We start from the raw sequence: 18,594 nt of genomic DNA on the forward strand, positions 1-18,594 counted from the left end.
AGAACAAGGGCAATGCCACTTGTTTGGCCTCGCAGGCTTTCTTTGTTTGTGCGGTAAGAGCATTGAGGGCTGTCCCGTCAGGGGCGACCGCCGCAGCCGCAAAGTAGGGTTTGTCTACGTATTCAGCGGCATCTACGAAAGCCACGTCTGGCCGCTTTTAGTAAGGCTTGAGCATGTGCCCTTCTTCGAGTCTGATGATGCAGCGGGTGCATATTCCTGGGGAAGGGTAGTGCTGTGACTTTAGCGCGAATGTGTTGCGGTAATTGTGTTGGCTCGTTTACTTGAGTGGGGATAGGGAGACTCATGTGTAAGAGGAGTTCCCGGCCCGCAGCTGTCGAGGACAGGCGTGTGAGCTGGGAAATTCTTTGTGCTTCTGTGACTTCTTTGAACCTATTATGTACCCAAAGGCCTAGCAGGCGCTGCGTGCTTGCCGTCATGGGTAGACCAAGTATTCGTTTCGTGCATTTTCGGATGAGGTTTTCCACTTTAGTTTCATCGGCTTTGCTCCACGACTGAGCGCAGGCAACGTAGTGAACGTGGCACATTGAGAACGCGTGAAAGATGCGTAGTAAGCTCTCTTCTGTGAATTGATGAAGAACAGGAAGCTGAGCAAGTTGGCCGGCGTTAATGATTGGGAATACAGATGTGCAAACACACACTAATATAAAAAGGCACACATCCTACGATATTTATATATACACTACGACGTTGATAATACATTAACAAATTACTGCTTTCAAAAACTTATTATAGTTATTATACAATGTACACCCGTGAGAAAAAGTATACGGACCACAGGGTCGCCGAAGAAAGTGAATTTCTTCGTATTTACCAAGCATAAATTAGAATGGATGACTACGCTGAAAAGTTCGCAATGCCAAGTTTGGAGTGCAGTTAGTCCTCAATTTCAAGTTGCGTTCATAAGCAGAGAAAAAAATCAGCTTTTTCGCGCAACCCCTGGTCCGTATACTTTTGCTTACGGGTGTACACTAAGTGTCTGTCCAGAAAAAAAATCATTAGAGAACATTCAAACGTTTACCAGCCTTCTAAGCGTCTAAAGAGTTTCCTATTGGGAGAGATGTAACATACGTGCGCTGTTACCTTTCTGTCTTGTTTTCGTTTAAAATGACCTTATTATGGTTTTCTTATTTACAATAAATTCATTGCTGCTACCATGATTGACTTTTTACATTATTCTTTATGCATACTGTATGATAGATTGCATTGATGAAATATATTCTGGCCCAGTACATACTGTTTTTGTATTTCTTTTTCTTACGCTATGGCATAGTGAAACTCAAATTACATTTAGTACATCACTCATACCATTTTGAAACTGCATGTCCTTGAATTATAGAGGAGAGGATGGGCCTTCATCAGGTGTTGCAAATCACTTAGTCTAACCTTTCTCTATTTTCAGTATATACTTTAAATCGTAACGAGACGGTCATTGTGAAAATAAAAAATCTCTTGTCACTACAATCAATTAAAAGGTTGCACATGTCTGCAACTGTAACACCCTTTCATTAGGGAGCTGGCATGTGGGTTATCTTTCTCGTTTCACTTTTCTGCGTGTCTGCATTTCCGTACCAAGAAATGAACATAAATTGCTAGCGAATTCTGAATTGGGAGAAAGCAACAATGAAGAACCAGCTTCTACCCTGAATGAAATGTCCGCTGAACCAACACATGAAGAAACCTGGGAGCGGCTGAGGAGTAGCGTTGTACTATTAGAATGCCTGCAACTGCTTGCAGCAGTCATTTGGGCCAGTGGAGCTGCTGTGCTTTGTAACTAATTTCATTACTAGAAAAGGTGATCAAGTTCCTGAAGAATGCCTTAAATGATGCAAGTTCTAACAGCGAAGCTGTTCTTAGTCAATCCTTCGCCGTCTGCCCGGCGTCACGTTCGGCGACCAATGAGAGGTCGCGCTAGGCAGAGGAAGAGAGGCGATAAGAGGTGTTTCGGTGCTGCGCGCCCTTTCGCATAACGCGTAGAGCTGCTGTCGACGCCGTCCGCGTTTCAAAGCGTTCGCGCCGACCGCGCGCATTGTCCGTGACTGCAGTAGATGCCTCTGGCGGCGGCTCGGCAGGTTTCGACCAGAGAACTGGACACTCGTCGAGTAGCGTCGGAAGTCGCTGCCTCTTCTCGCCGCGCTACGTTTCAATATAGGTTCCTGTTGTAGATCTGTGTTTACGCAGTTGCTACACGAGAAACATATGCACATGTAACACTAGGTGTAACTAACGCAGCTTCGTTGTCCTACCAGATTCACGGAGTGGAAGGGGCAGTGATTTCTTTTCTCTATTAGCGGCTTCTCACCACAATTAGATAATGCATCAGCCACAGTCTTGGACATTTCACAAAGTCTCTTGTAGGTGTAAGAAAACTTTCCTTGTGCAGTGTCGAGCTTCACAGATGGCGGCAGCTGAATGCTGCCTGTCACCACTGGTGTGGCACTAGAGGACATGCAGCTGTTACCCAAGAAATGATCCTTGCACCACCTGTGCGGTATGCATGCTTTGTCAAGGTGTTGCTGGGCAAAATAGCAAGGTGCTAAATTGTGATCACAAGGCCAACTGTGCTGATTATAAAAAGCACACATGCAACGTGTCAGGCATAATTTAGCACTGTGCTTGGAACTTGCTGAAGATTAGCCATGTAAGTGGCCAGATAACTTACTTCTTGAAGTGTTCTTACTGCTCAAGTACTTTACCTGTGGCCTCTGAAGTACAATTACGGGTCATCTACCTGAAATGGCTCACTGGCACCATTTACAATTGAGGTTCAGCTTTATTTCCTTGAACTTGGAAAATTCTAGATAACAAATCCTTGTCATTGTAATACCCCAGTCACACGGCAGGTGTAATGTCATTCGCAGTAAATTACATTCATACCAAGTGTGAATGTTTTTGTCGTTTCAAGTCTACACGGTCAAATGCAATAAAAATGACAATCGCAATTGATGTCACTGGCTAAAATGATAGAAAAAAAGCTAGACATTCTACCCCCCCCCCCCCCACCAGAGATTGATAGCAACACTCGGTTAGCATTGACGTCCCAAATTATATATTGCTTAGCAATCGCGTGCATCTATACCCCCCATTCGCATAGATCCTTCCTAGCCGCGTCACTGATGACGTGAATGTGCATTCCCCGTAACAACCTGTGTTGTGCCTCTTTTCGTTTAGTTCCGTAGGAAAAAAATCAGTTGACGTCTCTGGTGCTAAACGGTGACGGGGGGTGTATTTTTATGTATGTGTATATGCGGGTCCATAGACACGCACAAAAAACACGCACACGTTGAAACGTTAAATGAAAATACCTTTTTTTATAATTTCTTCCTCTCCTTTTCCTAAAAAAATATTAATTGAAAAGAATATGAAGTCCCCACACAAAAAAACCAAAAAAAGAACAGCTCTGCTGTTAAAACAATTGCACTTGGCTGGCCAGGAGACTTGCATGGCTTCGATTTCTGAACGCCCTAACTCCTGTTCTTCAGTTCGTCTTTCCTCTATGTCAATACACAGCTGTTGGTTGGTGTTGACCAGTTGTGCTAGCACTGTTTTTTGCGTGGATCTTTTGTTTTCTTTGTTGGTCGGCTCCTGGGTGTTTGTTTCTGCGGCCGATTCTTGTGGTGGTTGCATCTCGGTGGTATCGTTCACTGACACTTCCTCTTCCGGTGCCATTTCATGTGCCATAGTTTGATTGATTTGCGAGAGGAAAAAATGAAAAAAAAAGAATACACCACATGTGAACATATTTGTCAATAAATTGTACTTATTCTTCTGTATGTTAGCGTAAAAAAGGAATGCAAAAACAAATCAGTTACAACCACAGTAGGTACACAACACATCATGCCATATTGAATATTCTATGTACACTTAAGCATCGTCTGCTTTCTAGTAAGAGATAAAAACAAAAGAAAGACATATTATGCACGCTGGTTTCATAGACACCCCCCACCACCGCCCCCGTCTATGCTTGCTTCAGAGTTTGCGTACCATGTCAGTACCAGACGGTGTTTCATCTACCAACGCGATGCCGTTGATCGACAGACTTCCCGGAAACTTCGATAGATCTTTGTAGAACCTTTAAGTAGGCGCCTTGGCTGGTGGTCTTGCGGCTGAGAATCCTGTAAAAGACATTGGCGGTCATTGCATTACTTTCTTTTCTCTAGGAGTCCGCATTACTGCTACCATAAATGTAGGCATCCATTATCCACAGGCAATCCGTTTGTTTGTGGCAATGATGCGTAAGCTTCGGAGATAAGTGTTCACAAGTGAGAGTGCTTCCGAACGTAAATGCAAGAAGTCTCGCGGTTTTAGTAGGGGGGGGGGGGGACAAAAATGCAAAGAACAATTATATAGGACAGACACACCACCCTTGAATGCGATAGTTCTACTCACTTTCTTGCGCCTTGTTTTTCTTCATCGTCTGGGGCAATTGTGAAACCGTTGCACATGGAAGCTGTGTCGAGTATTGCAATTAATTAGCTGTATTATTCATAGCCAATGTGTGACCTAGTGTCTGCAAGACATGCTCGTCGAAAAAAGAAGACAAAGTTGTCCTATGCACGTTTCGAAAAAGTTAATCGTGGATTTCATCTCTTCACGTGCTGTGTCGTCCGCCCCCCACTCACACACACATAATCCAGTATTACGCACAATCTTCGACCCCACCGAAAAAAAAAACCAACCTGCTTGGCTAAAATACATCGTGCCGTCTATGCGCGCGCGCCCACACACACACACACACGCGCACACACACACACGCACACACCACGCGCACACACACACGCACGCGCACACACACAAGCACGCACACACGCACGCACACAGGCCCGCCGGGGTGGCTTAGTCAGCTAAGGCGTTGCGCTGCTGAGCCCGAGGTCGCGGGATCGAATCCCGGCCCCGGCGGCCGCATTTCGATGGAGGCGAAATACAAAAACGCCCGTGTGCTTGCGTTGTAGTGCACGTTAAAGAACCCCAGGTGGTCGAAATTATTCCGGAGCCCTCCACTACGGCGTGCCTCATAATCAGAACTGGTTTTGGCACGTAAAACCCCAGAAAGAAGGCACACACACACACACACGCACGCACACAGGCACACACACACACACACGCACGCACACAGGCACACACACACACACACAGGCACACGCACGCACACAGGCACACACACAGGCACACGCGCGCACGCACACAGGCACACGCGCGCACGCACACAGGCACACGCGCGCACGCACACAGGCACACGCGCGCACGCACACACACACATGCGCACACGCGTACACACGCACACGCACACTCCCCTAAAAATAGCACATGCATGTGGTGAATTAGTAGCACCGTGTACTGAATGTTCGCTTACCTGTAGCGGTTTAAAGATTTTCTATCTTGCACTTCCTTTCCTTCATGGATTTCTCTATTCCTTGTGCACGCAGGCACTCCTGAATAGCCATGAAAATTTTTATGTTGCGCTTCGCCCTGCGTAAATCGACCGGATGCTCCTCCCACACAAAAATTAATACTCGCGTTTCGCGGTCCGACCAGTACGCTTTTTTCGTTTTATTCATTGTGGTATTTTCAGGTTTCTGCCATAATTATCGGATAGGTAATCGTTCGCCAAGCTTATGCTAGAGCCCCACGTCAACAATATGGACGACAAAAAATAAGAGCCGCTTTTAAATATACTTGGCTAGAGGCACTGTCGTCGCCGTTAACTCGTATTCTGGGAAAGAATATACTTGCACATATTTCTTTTATTCCGATAGTCCCCAAGTCTTGCCGAAGTGTTCTAGCTCGTCAAGTGGGATCGGACAAACCCCCTCCACAATCAGCGTCACTGCACGTCGGAAGTTTCGTCGGTACAGTGTCTGAATCTGCTGAGCGTTTTCAGGATTCAGAGGTTGGCGCGGCTTCGCGTTAGCAGAAGCTGCGGAAAGCTAAATTTACCGCCTCGGATACTACCTGTAGAATCTCCGTGAACTACTCCCATCCAGCGTCTGAGACCGGCTCGCGTTGCAGCTGCCGCATTTGTTTGTCGTGCTTGCCTAGCACGCTGTCATCTGCTATAATGCCTGCGAGAGAAACCAGGTCAATTTCCTGAGAGGCGGCGTCGCTGTGCTCGGTGGCTCTAGACGACAGCCGCGCTTCGGGAGAGGAGGTAGCTGTGTGGCTCATCGAGGTGTGCGGCGCATGCTGATCGGCGCGCGCCTGCTGAGAGAGGCGAGAGGGTAATAGCGGTGATTGTCGGAGTCAATGTGGAAGTCATAGTCAATGGGCTGCCGCGCGTCGAAGTCGCTGGCAGGTGTGGTGCCCTTCTGAAAGGGAGACGCAGCTCTTGTCGAAGTCAATGTGGAAGTCATAGTTAATGGGCTGCCGCGTGTCGAAGTCGCTGGCAGGTGTGGGCTCCTGCTAGGGCGCCGGTGTCGTGGTCGTGCCCAAAAGGAGGCAGTCAATGCTAGAGTCGTCGTGTTAAGGTCACGACTACAACGAAATACGCGTATATTTGTAGCTGCGCTCAATCACCATCACGTTACCAGTCAGCATCTATGTTGTCTTTTCTCTTTTTTTTTAATCTAGCACTGTTTACACACACAAGGCATGTCCCAGTATTTATCAACCTAATGTTGAATTCCAATGGCGGAACCGGAGCAGCCGACGGACTCCACGAACGAGCAATCGACTCTGGCGTAGAGCAACGCCTCCAAATCCGCGAGTGGAACACAACCTGCGCCGCCGGAGCAAGGCGGTAGCGGAAGTTCTATCCTTCGGGCGGCAAGTTACCCAGGATACGTTGCATGTTGTCATTCCCTTCCCCTGTTTGCTCCCAGCACCGCCGCACCGGTCACTTGTCTTTTCAGCGCCGTTCACCCGCTGCTTAAAACTGCAAAATGGATATCTTGCCAATTAAGCGTGCAACAGCTTTTGTTTGCTATGGTGAGCACACAGGATGCGGACAAACATGGTAGGTGTCTCCGCAACTTGAAGGACGTCCTCGATGAAGCTCACTACTTCGGGCCTATTCGCGGGAATGCGGAACATCCTGTCGAATTCCCGCTCATAAGCGGCAGTTTCAGCGTCGCTGGCACTATCCGAGAAATCGCTCGTGTCGGAACTTGAGCTTTCCGACTCGTAGCTGTCGCTATCGAGTAGCAGAAGCAATGCCGCACGCTCTGCCAAACTAGCCGAGCCGTTCATGTCGTCAGCCATTACCATCGGAAGTCGCGACCGGCTGCGCCCCTCAGCAGACAAACGTCGTAAAGGAAATGCGTCACGCAGAGTTCCGGTCCACTCCGCCGATTTTGGCGGAGCATCTTTACTGCTCCACGGAGTCACTCCCGCTCTGGAGCCACTCCGACTCTCTCGTTGGAACATTTTACTCACGCCCTCACTCTGTCATTGGAACAAACTTGCTCCGAAACGAGCAGTAAAACTTGCTCCGACTCCGCCATTGGAATTCAACATTACTCTCCACTGTTCTCCTGGCTCGCTCTAGGGTCGCGTCTTACTGGAAACAGGGCTTGAGGGACAGCACAAAGAAAGAAATGCACCAAGGGTTCTGGTCTCCAACCTTCCACTGAATCAGGACGATTTGGCAGTCTAGTGTGAGAAGTACATGATAAAAGTAAAAAAAAAACTAATTACCCCCCCCCCCACCGATGATAATTTTTGGGTCATGAAGCTTTGCATAATAGTCTCGTGGAAAATAACACAGCCAAGTTGGTATAACCGTCGTCGCAAATTACATCCTTCAAATGGTCAGTAGATACAGCACCACTGAGCATGCTGCTAGTGCCCTTGTCATACTCAGAACAATAGCACACCAAAGCACGTTTCGTTACTAATGGTCCGTGGAAGCTACACTAAGGATAGACATTAAAGCCTTTTAAACTAATCAATCTTTCAGAGCTTTGTATTATTCAGTTGATTAGTGGAAGAGCAAGTAAGTCGAGGTCTCATTTTTTAAATTTTGGCAATCACCAACGCGAGGACGTCAGTGTGAAATCACTTCAGTGCATTTCTATGCATTTCAGCGTTTGTGGCTCAATGAAAATCCTTAAAACGTGCGAAGTTCAATATCTGGCTTTTCGAGAATACAATGCGCTCTATATTCAGCGATAAAAAATTCTCTGCCCGAGAAGACACTGATATTTGATTGCGTCACAGCGAGCTGGGGCAGAAATTTGAAGGCGGCGTCGACACCAGTCTCTTTATTGCTGATTATCTGCCTTATTAAGCTTCTTTTCGCTGTATTAAATTTTTAGTTGTCCAGAAAAACTATTCGCTACTACAGCTCAACAATATATTTTTTATTTAGTGTTCGTTGCCAGCCACAGAAGCCATAGGTGCTTTTCACAGGCAAAAGAATGTTTACGAAAACGTTTTCTAGAAGTTGTAAAATTTGATAATTTCCCGTGTTTGACTCGTGACCTTGTGCGACTCTAATCAAGAAATGCATGCTCAATAAACGTAAAATTCAGTGGGCCTTTTTGGCTGGATCACGTCAAACACCTAGAATGATGCGAAAGGGCAGGCTAAACCTGCCAGCATTGACGACGCCACAAACAACCTCTGCCCGTCAATGTGCAGGGCTAGCGGCCGATCAGACACCCTCTGGAGGTGTGGTGTGATTGGGACCTGAGACGTCTGCAGAACAAAGACAAGAAAAATCAATGTACGTACATACGCGAACCAAAGGTGACCAACAATAACAAGCTCCCGATTTTGATGGTCACCAAAAAAAATGTCTTGGTTTCCCTTTCATTCCTAAAAGTGCACCTTGTTTTTAGACTTTTTGCTGAAATGTGGACATGTTTGGATAAGCTAATAAATTTGCCATACTGGAAGCCACAAAACGACTCTGTAAGCAGAACGCACTGTTCAGAAATGTACTCGCCAAAACCTTAAGTGATAACTGACTACACTGGGACTGCACAGGACACGGGCAATAAATTTGCGTTAGGAGTAACTTTCAGCAGCACACGACAGCTGTTTAAAACGGTATGCAGAGGCTCTCTCTCTCGAGCAATTTAGTCAGCAGCTCTCATCTAGTGGAGACGGTAGGCCCGCGTTACCCCAACGAAATTTGTGGCGATAGGCAGCAATAGCTCCCCCCCCCCCCCCGCGCCCCATGCACAGTCCGGAAAGACAGAAGCACGATTGTGCTCCTGTGCGGCTATTGTATCTGTTAAAAAAAAAACAGTTCATTCTTAGTGTTTCTAACCATGCATCGGAAAATGCAGTGTGGTGACATATCCACATTTCTAGAATACAGTTACCAGTCACTAATCAAATAAAGGCACACTAAACAGACTGCATATAATCCTTAACAGCTTGAAAAAACAATCCACTGGGTGCCTGCACCTGAAATACTCAAGTTATGTGATCTTTTCATTTTTATCTCAAGTGAATACAAATAAGTATGCAAAAAATGGTCCATGCCAGAAGGTTAGCAGCAGTCTTGACAACATTTAATATCTACGAAAATTAGGTCCACAGAAATTACCAGAGGCCATAACCTCTGGTAATTTTAACCTCGTCCTATTCCACATGGTCCAGAATGAAGCCACATAGGCGCTTGCAGGCATGTTCAATGTCGTCCATTAATGTTGTCCTGAATAATATTGTTACGGGGAGTATTTAATTACCAATAAACGGCTAGCGCTTGTCTAGTCAAGACTGCACAGAGCGCACAGGTTCCAGCAGGTTTCAGTCAGACAGAAGAGCCTCTGACCCAGCCCCACTACACCGTCTTTGTCTTTGCTATGGCTCGTAACATTATCCCCGGCCGATGAAGCACCGTCCCGGTGCTTGTTGTGGTCAAAATGGGTTATCGCAGTTGTAGTGTTTGAGGCGGGAAACATGTACGATGTCACTTCGTGGGGCGGCAGTCGATGAGGTGGATGCCATGGGAGATATCTCATAGGTGACAGGAGTCACCTGGCGCAGCACGCGGTAGGGCCCGACGTACCTCGAGATTAACTTTTCACAAAGGCCGACACGACGAGATGGGAGCCAGAGGAGGACGAGAGAGCCCGGTGGAAAATCAGTATCCCGGTGTCGACGATCGTAAGTGGCCTTCTGTGCGGTCTGCGATGACGAGAGTCGAGCGCGGGCGACTGTGCGCGCGACGAGTGCACGCGTGATGGCATCTTGCGCATATGAAGTCGTGGACGGGGAGGCTGGATCAGAAGGGAGCAAGGTGTCAAAGGGTAGTAAGGGATGACGTCCAAAGAGAAGATAGAAGGGTGAGTAGCCGGCAGTTTCATGACGCGATGAGTTGTATGCAAATGTGACGAACGGAAGCGCAACGTCCCAATCGTGGTGGTCATCGGAAACGTACATGGAAAGCATGTCGGTCAGTGTACGGTTTAGGCGTTCGGTGAGTCCATTGGTTTGAGGGTGATATGAGGTCGTGAAGTTGTGGTGAGTAGCACATGATCGAAGTAGATCGTCAACTACACGAGAGAGGAAGCAGCGACCGCGATCTGTGAGCAGGTGACGTGGAGCACCATGTTGGAGGATGACGTCATACAGTAGGAAGTCGGCTACGTCTGTGGCGCAGCTGGTTGGCAACGCTCGAGTAATTGCATATCGAGTGGTATACTCCGTAGCGACTGCAATCCATTTGTTGCCTTTCGTGGAAATTGGAAAGGGACCGAGCAAGTCCAGGCCCACTCGATAAAACGGCTCGGTTGGAACGTCAATTGGCTGAAGTACACCAGCAGGTTGGGTCGCAGGTTTCTTGCGACGCTGACACAGGTCACAAGACGTTACGTAGCGGCGAACGGACCGATAAAGGCCCTTCCAGAAAAACCGTGGTCGTATGCGATCATAAGTTCTCGAGACGCCTAAGTGCCCGGAAGTGGGGGCGTCATGAAACTGGACGAGGACGTCCCTGCGCAGATGATGCGGGACAACGAGCAGGAGTTCTGCGCCGTCGGGCTGCATGTTGCGGCGGTAAAGAACGTTATCCTGAAGCAAGAACATGTTGAGTGAAGGGTCGATGGTGCCGGATTGCAGACGGTCAATAATAGAGAGCAACGATGGATCTCTACGTTGTTCGTCAGCCACATGGATGAAGTCTGTTATCGCCAAGACACAGGTGTCGGAGTCTGGTTCTGTGGAGTCGGGTGGTTCAACGGGATGGCGGGAGAGGTAGTCGGCGTCATTGTGTAACTTGCCAGATTTGTACACTACCGAGAACGTGTACTCCTGTAACCGTAATGCCCAACGGCCGAGCCTTCCTGTGGGGTCTTTAAGTGTCGAGAGCCAGCAGAGCGCATGGTGGTCTGTTATGACCACGAACGGCCGTCCATATAGGTACGGACGGAATTTCGCGACAGCCCAGACGAGAGCTAGGCACTCCCGCTCAGTAATGGTGTAATTCTTCTCCGACGGTGACAGAAGACGACTAGCATACGCGATCACACGGTTGACTTCGTTCTGTGTTTGGGCGAGGATAGCACCAATGCCATGGCCGCTTGCGTCGGTGCGAAGTTCTGTTATAGCAGCCGGGTCAAAATGAGCCAGCACAGGTGGTGAAGTGAGGGCAGAAATCAACGAAGGAAGTCGCTTGTTCCGCGCCCCAAGAAAAGGCCGCATCCTTTTTGAGTAGGTTCATGAGGGGTCGAGCAATGTCCGCGAAGTTGAGAACAAAGCGGAGAAAGTAGGAGCAGAGCCCAAGAAAGCGGCGTACTTCTTGCGTGGACCGTGGAACCGGGAAGTCGCGGACGGCACGGACCTTGTCAGGGTCCGGCTGTAGGCCAGTAGCGTCGACTAGGTGTCCAAGTAATTTGATCTGGCGGCACCCAAAGGTACACTTAGATGAATTGAGCTGGAGGCCAGAACGCCGAAATATGTCGAGAATGGCCGACAGACGAGGGAGGTGGCTCTCAAAGCTGGGCGAGAAAACGATTACGTCATCCAGATAACAAAGACAGGTTGACCATTTCACACCACGTAGAAGAGTGTCCATCATGCGTTCAAAAGTTGCGGGAGCATTACACAACCCAAAAGGCATAACCTTAAATTGGTAGAGGCCGTCGGGTGTGATGAATGCGGTCTTCTCGCGGTCGTGCGCATCGACGGCAATTTGCCAGTATCCCGAGCGGAGGTCTAGCGACGAGAAATATTTGGCACCATGGAGGCAGTCGAGCGCATCATCAATTCGGGGAAGAGGATACACATCCTTCTTCGTTACCCGATTGAGATGGCGATAATCGACGCAAAACCGCCAGCTGTTGTCCTTCTTTTTCACAAGCACTACAGGGGATGCCCAGGGGCTAGAAGAAGGCTCGATCACATCTTTATCTAGCATTTTATCAACCTCCTTTTGGATGACTTGGCGCTCAGAGTGAGACACTCGGTAAGGGTGCTTGTGAAGGGCGCTGGCGTCTCCAGTGTCGATGCGGTGGGCCACGACTTGTGTACGGCCTAATGGAGTGTTCTCAACATCAAATACGTCAAGGTACGAAAATAGGACACCACGGAGTGCTTCACTTTGGGACGGTAAGAGGTCCGGGGATATCATTGTGTCCAGAAGTGCCTGGGTTGGCGCCGGTATGACAGGTTGAGTCATGGGCTCAGCGTCAGCAGTGAATGAAGAAACAGTACATTCTTCCAGAGGTGACAGTTCGGCTAGTGAAATTCCTAGAGGAAGAACATGGGTCGAAGTAGAAAAGTTGAGGACTGGAAGCAGCGTTCTGTTGTTGGCAACAACCACTATGGTATGAGGAAGCGCGCTGTTGCGCGAGAGGATCAGGTCTGTGAGGGGAGCGACCACATATTCACCATCAGGGACCGGTGGAAACGGTGACATAAGGACGTAGGTAGCAGCCTGCGCGGGTAGTCGTAGAAACTCCATGGAACGTAGGCGAGTGTGACTTGATGCGGCGTAATCAGGACACAATGGCAGTTCGAGCCGCAAAATGCCAGTAGAACAATCGATGAGGGCAGAGTGGGCGCTCAAGAAGTCAATACGAAGAATGACATCATGAGGGCAAGCGTCCAGAACAGCGAAAAGAACTGAAGTGTTGTGACCGGCAACAGTAACGCGGGCAGTGCACATACCAAGAACCGGTGCTCGGGTGCCGTCAGCTACTCGCACAGTAGGAGAGACGGCAGGTGTCAGCACTTTGCGTAGGCGGCGTCGGAGCGTAGAACTAAGAACAGATATGTGGGCGCCAGTATCAATGAGAGCAGTAACGGGCACACCGTCGACGAGAACACCGAGCAAATTGCGTCTGGAAGTAGGGTTCAATAGAGGTTTTTCTGTCCTTGTCGTCAATGCAGCCTCACCTCCCGGAGCTGCACTGGCTAGTTTCCCAGGTGGTGGCCAGAGGAAGCCGGAGAAGGAGAGCCACGGCGTTGAGGGGAGCGCGACTGGCGAATTTGAGGGGACGGCGATCGGCTGGACCAGTGTCCTTGTGCGGCAACATCGGCGTAGGTCGATTCAGAACGCGAAGACAGACGGTGAGGATCGCGGGCCGGAAATTGGTCGTCGAGAAGAGGTGTGCTATAGTACTGGCCACGATCTTGGCGGCGGTCACTAGGGAAGCTTGGTCGGTAATTCCGACGATTGCGGCAGTGGCGTGAAATGTGGCCGACGCGAGAGCAAGAAAAACAGATTGGGCGGTCATCAGGCGTCCTCCACTCAGATGGGTTTCGGTAGCGGGGTGTGAACCGGGGAGCAGAAGCGGCAGCAGCAACAATTGGGGCGGCGTGGTGTTCAGTGTGAGGACCAGAAGGGCACATGGGCGGAGGAGCATAACTGGTGGCTTGTGGAACTAGGACGCCCATATTTGCAACCTCTTGACGGACGATGGCCTGAATGAGGGATATTGTCGCCAAATGGTCGTGACCAGGTGCCTGATAAGCGGCTGGAGCCATGGCTTCGAGCTCCTGGCGAACAATCCTGGCCAAGTGGTTAGGCGTCGAGAACGGAGGGGGCGTCATGGGATCTTCGCACGAGGAGGTCGCAGCTGTGTTCGGGAGTCTGTTAAAGCGCTGGTGGAGGTTGCGGGTTCTATTCCACCCCGCCCTGGATCTTCGGAGCGGACGCCACGTTTCTCCTGCCTCCATGGCTGAGGACAGTTCGCAGTCATCGCAACCCGCGCCCGCGGCTCCAGCAACCGTGGTCCTTTCGCAACCCCTCGACCCCGGCACGTTTTGCGGCACGGACAACAATGACGTCGACGATTCCCTCTTATTGTACGAGCGCGTCTGCAAGCACCACAGGTGGGATGAGACCCTAATGCTCGCCAACGTCATTTTTTACCTACGGGGCACGGCTCGCGTGTGGTATAACACGCACGAAGAAGAACTGACGAGTTGGGACGTCTGCAAGGAGAAGATTCGCGCATTCTTTGGTCGATCGGCCGCGCGACAAATGACAGCCCGGCACGAGCTGGCGGCCAGAGCTCAGACGTCCACGGAATCGTACGTCGCATACATCCAAGACGTGCTAGCCTTGTGCCGCACAGTTGACAAAGACATGCCAGAGGCAGACAAGGTTGGCCACGTGTTGAAAGGCATAGCTGACGATGCCTTCAACATACTTGTGTGTAAGCACGGCACCACGGTTGACTCCATCATCACAGAATGCAGGCGGTTTGAACAAGCAAAAACAGACGGATTACCTAGCACCTCCACCTAAAAGATGTTACGGGGAGTATTTAATTACCAGTAAACGGCTAGCGCTTGTCTAGTCAAGACTGCACAGAGCGCACAGGTTCCAGCAGGTTCAGTCTGACAGAATAGCCTCTGACCCAGTCCCACTACAACGTCTTTGTCTTTGCTATGGCTCGTGACAATATATATAACTCCATCAGCAGCTCAAAACAAAACATGCTGATTACTAGGCATGAAAACGTTGAATATAAGCATACCGAGTGTTCTGTTGCTAAGGTGTACCGCAGGAGCGCCCCATTTGATCCATAGAAATACCAATGTGGATGCTTGTGGGCATGTGTACTTATTTCGTGAGGAGCGTCAAGAAAGCAGCGGCGCCTTGTTCTCTCTCCATTTGGGTTCGTACTCCAACGGCGCCGATGCGGCAAGAGGGCGGCAGGTGCCCGGGCGAGCCTGCTCGCTCGACGTACCCTTTCCCATATAGTGCACCTCACGCCCGCGTGGTACTGTTGGATTGCTTAATGAAGGTCCATTGCATAGCAGTAACTTCCCCTCGTCTGCCCTTTAACTTCACTTTACCCGAACATCAGTGTAGACATTTGGGCTTGTTGGTATAACATGTTTGCAGATTATCTTCATGTAGCGCAAAAGCACACGGACGTAGAAGAAGAACGGAGACACACACAGGCGCTAACTTCCAACAACGATTTTATTTCCGGGACGGACGCCACTTTTATACCCTCAATTTTTCCTTTCATTCCCCACTTGCTTCACAGGCACGTGTCTGCTCAAACGGCACATGATAGTCAAATATTCTAAGATACTTGGAGGCTGAGGCACGATAACAAAGCACACGGTAAAATGAAATAATGACAATTGCAGACTAGGCATGGAGAACCATTATGTTTATCGCACGCGCAGGAATTCCAACTCCTTCGTGGATAGTGACAAAGACGATTTGCTAACACAGGTATCACCAAACTTTGCAATGTGAGCACTTTCAATGAAAAGACGAGTTATTTCGCATTTGCTTCTCCCGATAATGACAGTATCTTCAAAGCGGACTCTCACACTCACCCGAACTCTCGCATTTGCAAGCCTCACGAACCGTCTATGCCCCTCACACGGTTGTTTCTGCCGCTGAACTCAAGCACTCCTTCACGACAAGCTCTTACACTTTCAAATCGGCCCACCTAAAATTCTTGGATACCATTTGGTTTAATTTATTACTCTGCTCCACCTTCGACTTCAAACTGTGTGCCACTATCGTCTGAGCCTTAAACATCACTTTGCTGCTTATTGCGCTTTGATGGTAAGTCGCAATTTTCTTGAGCATTTGTTGCCATAGTGGTCATATTTCTTAAACAGTAACATTTTGGATAGCCCCTGCTCGCGTAGCCTGTTTTACCCGTTGTCTTAGACACGGATAATTATAGTTAATGCTGAAACTCAGCCGAAAACTCAGGTGTTTGACCAAGCGTCTACATTTCTGAAACATCTCCGCTAGCTCCGGAATCTTATTTGCCTTATCTAGTTCTTTGCTTCATTTTGAATTACATGTATTGGCTTCGGATGAAGCTTTCTGAACCTATCGGCAATAACTAGACCTGATCTTTTAAATCCTGCAACCTAGTGACGTCCCTACTTTCACGTAGTACGTGAACAAATGGTCAAATTTCGTTGTCACCTGATATCACGCATCGCCCTATTTTTTTCCCAAAAAACAAGAACTAAACACGATAAACGCAATACACATTTTGGTAAACCACAGGTCCATCGTGTGTGTCAGCGGAGAAGATATTCAGATGCATAATCTCATGTGGGGGTTTCTTAAAGATCCATCAATCCCCGATTATCTTCTCCCTGGCTTGAGACGGAATCGCCGAAAGCTCCTAAACATGCCAGCATAGCGTTGGACAAATCACCTATACTACTTCCGCAGTAAGGGGACACACAGACTCCCCAGCTGTAATAGAAATACTTTAAGCAACTATAATAAAACCAAAGACTCCTATGCTACACAAATCGGCCACACCCCCGGTTATATTCCTAACACGAGTGGTGTTCGTAGCATTCCTTCCTTCCTACCTACCTATGAGAGCATTACAAGAAGATACGGTTAGGTCAGGGTTAGATGGCGGTATTGTAACTTCTTACATTTGTTCACCCCTCTCGTCTCTCAAAGCCCGAGTGATCTGCTGGTAGTCCAGGGGGTCGGGAAGCGAAGTTGCCAACCGGGAGATGCGCCATGCCATCTCCGTCAGTCCCATGGACATAGAGACAGCCAGGATGGGCTGTCGGAGGAAGGGGCCCTGCAGCAGTGATCGGAACATGCGCGTCGCCGTTGAGCTGCTCTTGGAGGAGTAGATGGAGCTGCAAACTCCCTCCCACCTCTGTCTATGGCACTGGTTAGCGTGGCGTCTGCAACTTTAGTAGGAGGTCCCTATATGTACCTGATAATATATCAAACGAAGAAGTCTCATCATCAGGACAAAGCAGCCATCAGGGCACAACACAGTTAAGGTACAGAAAAAATGCGTCTGTTGGTCTTCGTGCAGTTTTGTCAAGCAACCGCCATATCTCAAGAAAAATATTTTCCACGTGTAGAACACCTTTTCCTTAGATTAATTAAATTACTTTATTATAGCACAAACTTTACATTTATGGGAATACCATAAAAGTAGCTTTATGGGTTTTGTAGTCATCATGATGGTTTCCTGCTACTATACGTAATGTTATAGTTTCCTTCTGAGATGATTGGCTTAACAATAAATTAACTTTGCACAGGTCCTTCTGTGACAAGATCAAGCATCTAATATACAGTACAGTACATGCTCTATTTTCGCTACATGCAATATACTGTGCAGTTTTTAGGATGATGGTTAACTGCTGTTATTTTAAGCCCAGCTCTCATAATAAACGCCATGCCGTAAGCTTTATACAAAAATGTCTTGCTACATACTTACGTTTCTTCGCATCCCTTTCAACTTCGGTAACCTTCTCTTGTGTTTGTCGCATGGGTGTCTCTGGCAGTGCATACTGACTTCGACAAATAGACACCTCTCTCCATGCATATTTATAAACCCCAGAAGCTCCTTTTCAAGCTCAATGCCTGTAATGCTTTGGAATTACTGGTGTTGCTGAACAAAAAAATTAGGTGTATGTGTGATTGGTAGCATTACTTCAAACGCAAAAATGCTTTGTAGATCAAGCACAAGCTCAAAAAGGCACTCACGAAGTCACTGACAGCCAAACCAGGACACTTGCCAATTACCTGAGTGGTTGATGAATTTGCGTCCCTTATCCAATTCAAGCGCTCTTCCAGTGTTTTTCTCACTGACTTTCTCAGTTTGAGAACATCTGTGACACTCCCGTTTTATGAATGATATATGTCCAACCACTGATACGGTGTCGACGTGGTACTCAGGGTTATCAGTCATAACCTGTGAACCAAGATTCAATCAAACCAGGTGAAATGTACCACACAAACTATAAAACTTGGAGCAGGCAAGAAAATATAGGTGACCTGGCTGTACTGGGGGGTTTTCTCATGGTGAAGGTGAAATTTAATTGCTCTGAATGCTTTCGTATTATACACACAAGAATGTCACACAATAATGATGTGGAGTGTGCCTCCACTATATTTCACCTGTTAACTGCGTACTTCAATGTGTTGAAAATACAAGTGTTCATAGGTCGGCAAAATGAACTAACTCATTCACAGATTATATCTTTTGCTTAGGGCTCACTCGGACATTTACCAAACGTTTACTCAGCTGGCTCACTCACTCACTGAAATTCTACTCAGCCAGGCTTACTGGCTGAGTAAGTTAAAGCCATCGTCGTACACTCGACGATGCATTTAAAGGCCGGAGTACATGGCGTGAACTTTCACGACGAACTTCGCGCGTCAAGTAAAGATGAATCAACACGACGCAGGATGTTCGCTGCCTCGCG

The sequence above is a fragment of the Dermacentor silvarum genome, chromosome 3 (genome assembly GCF_013339745.2).
Source record: "Dermacentor silvarum isolate Dsil-2018 chromosome 3, BIME_Dsil_1.4, whole genome shotgun sequence".
Taxonomy (NCBI): domain Eukaryota; kingdom Metazoa; phylum Arthropoda; class Arachnida; order Ixodida; family Ixodidae; genus Dermacentor; species Dermacentor silvarum.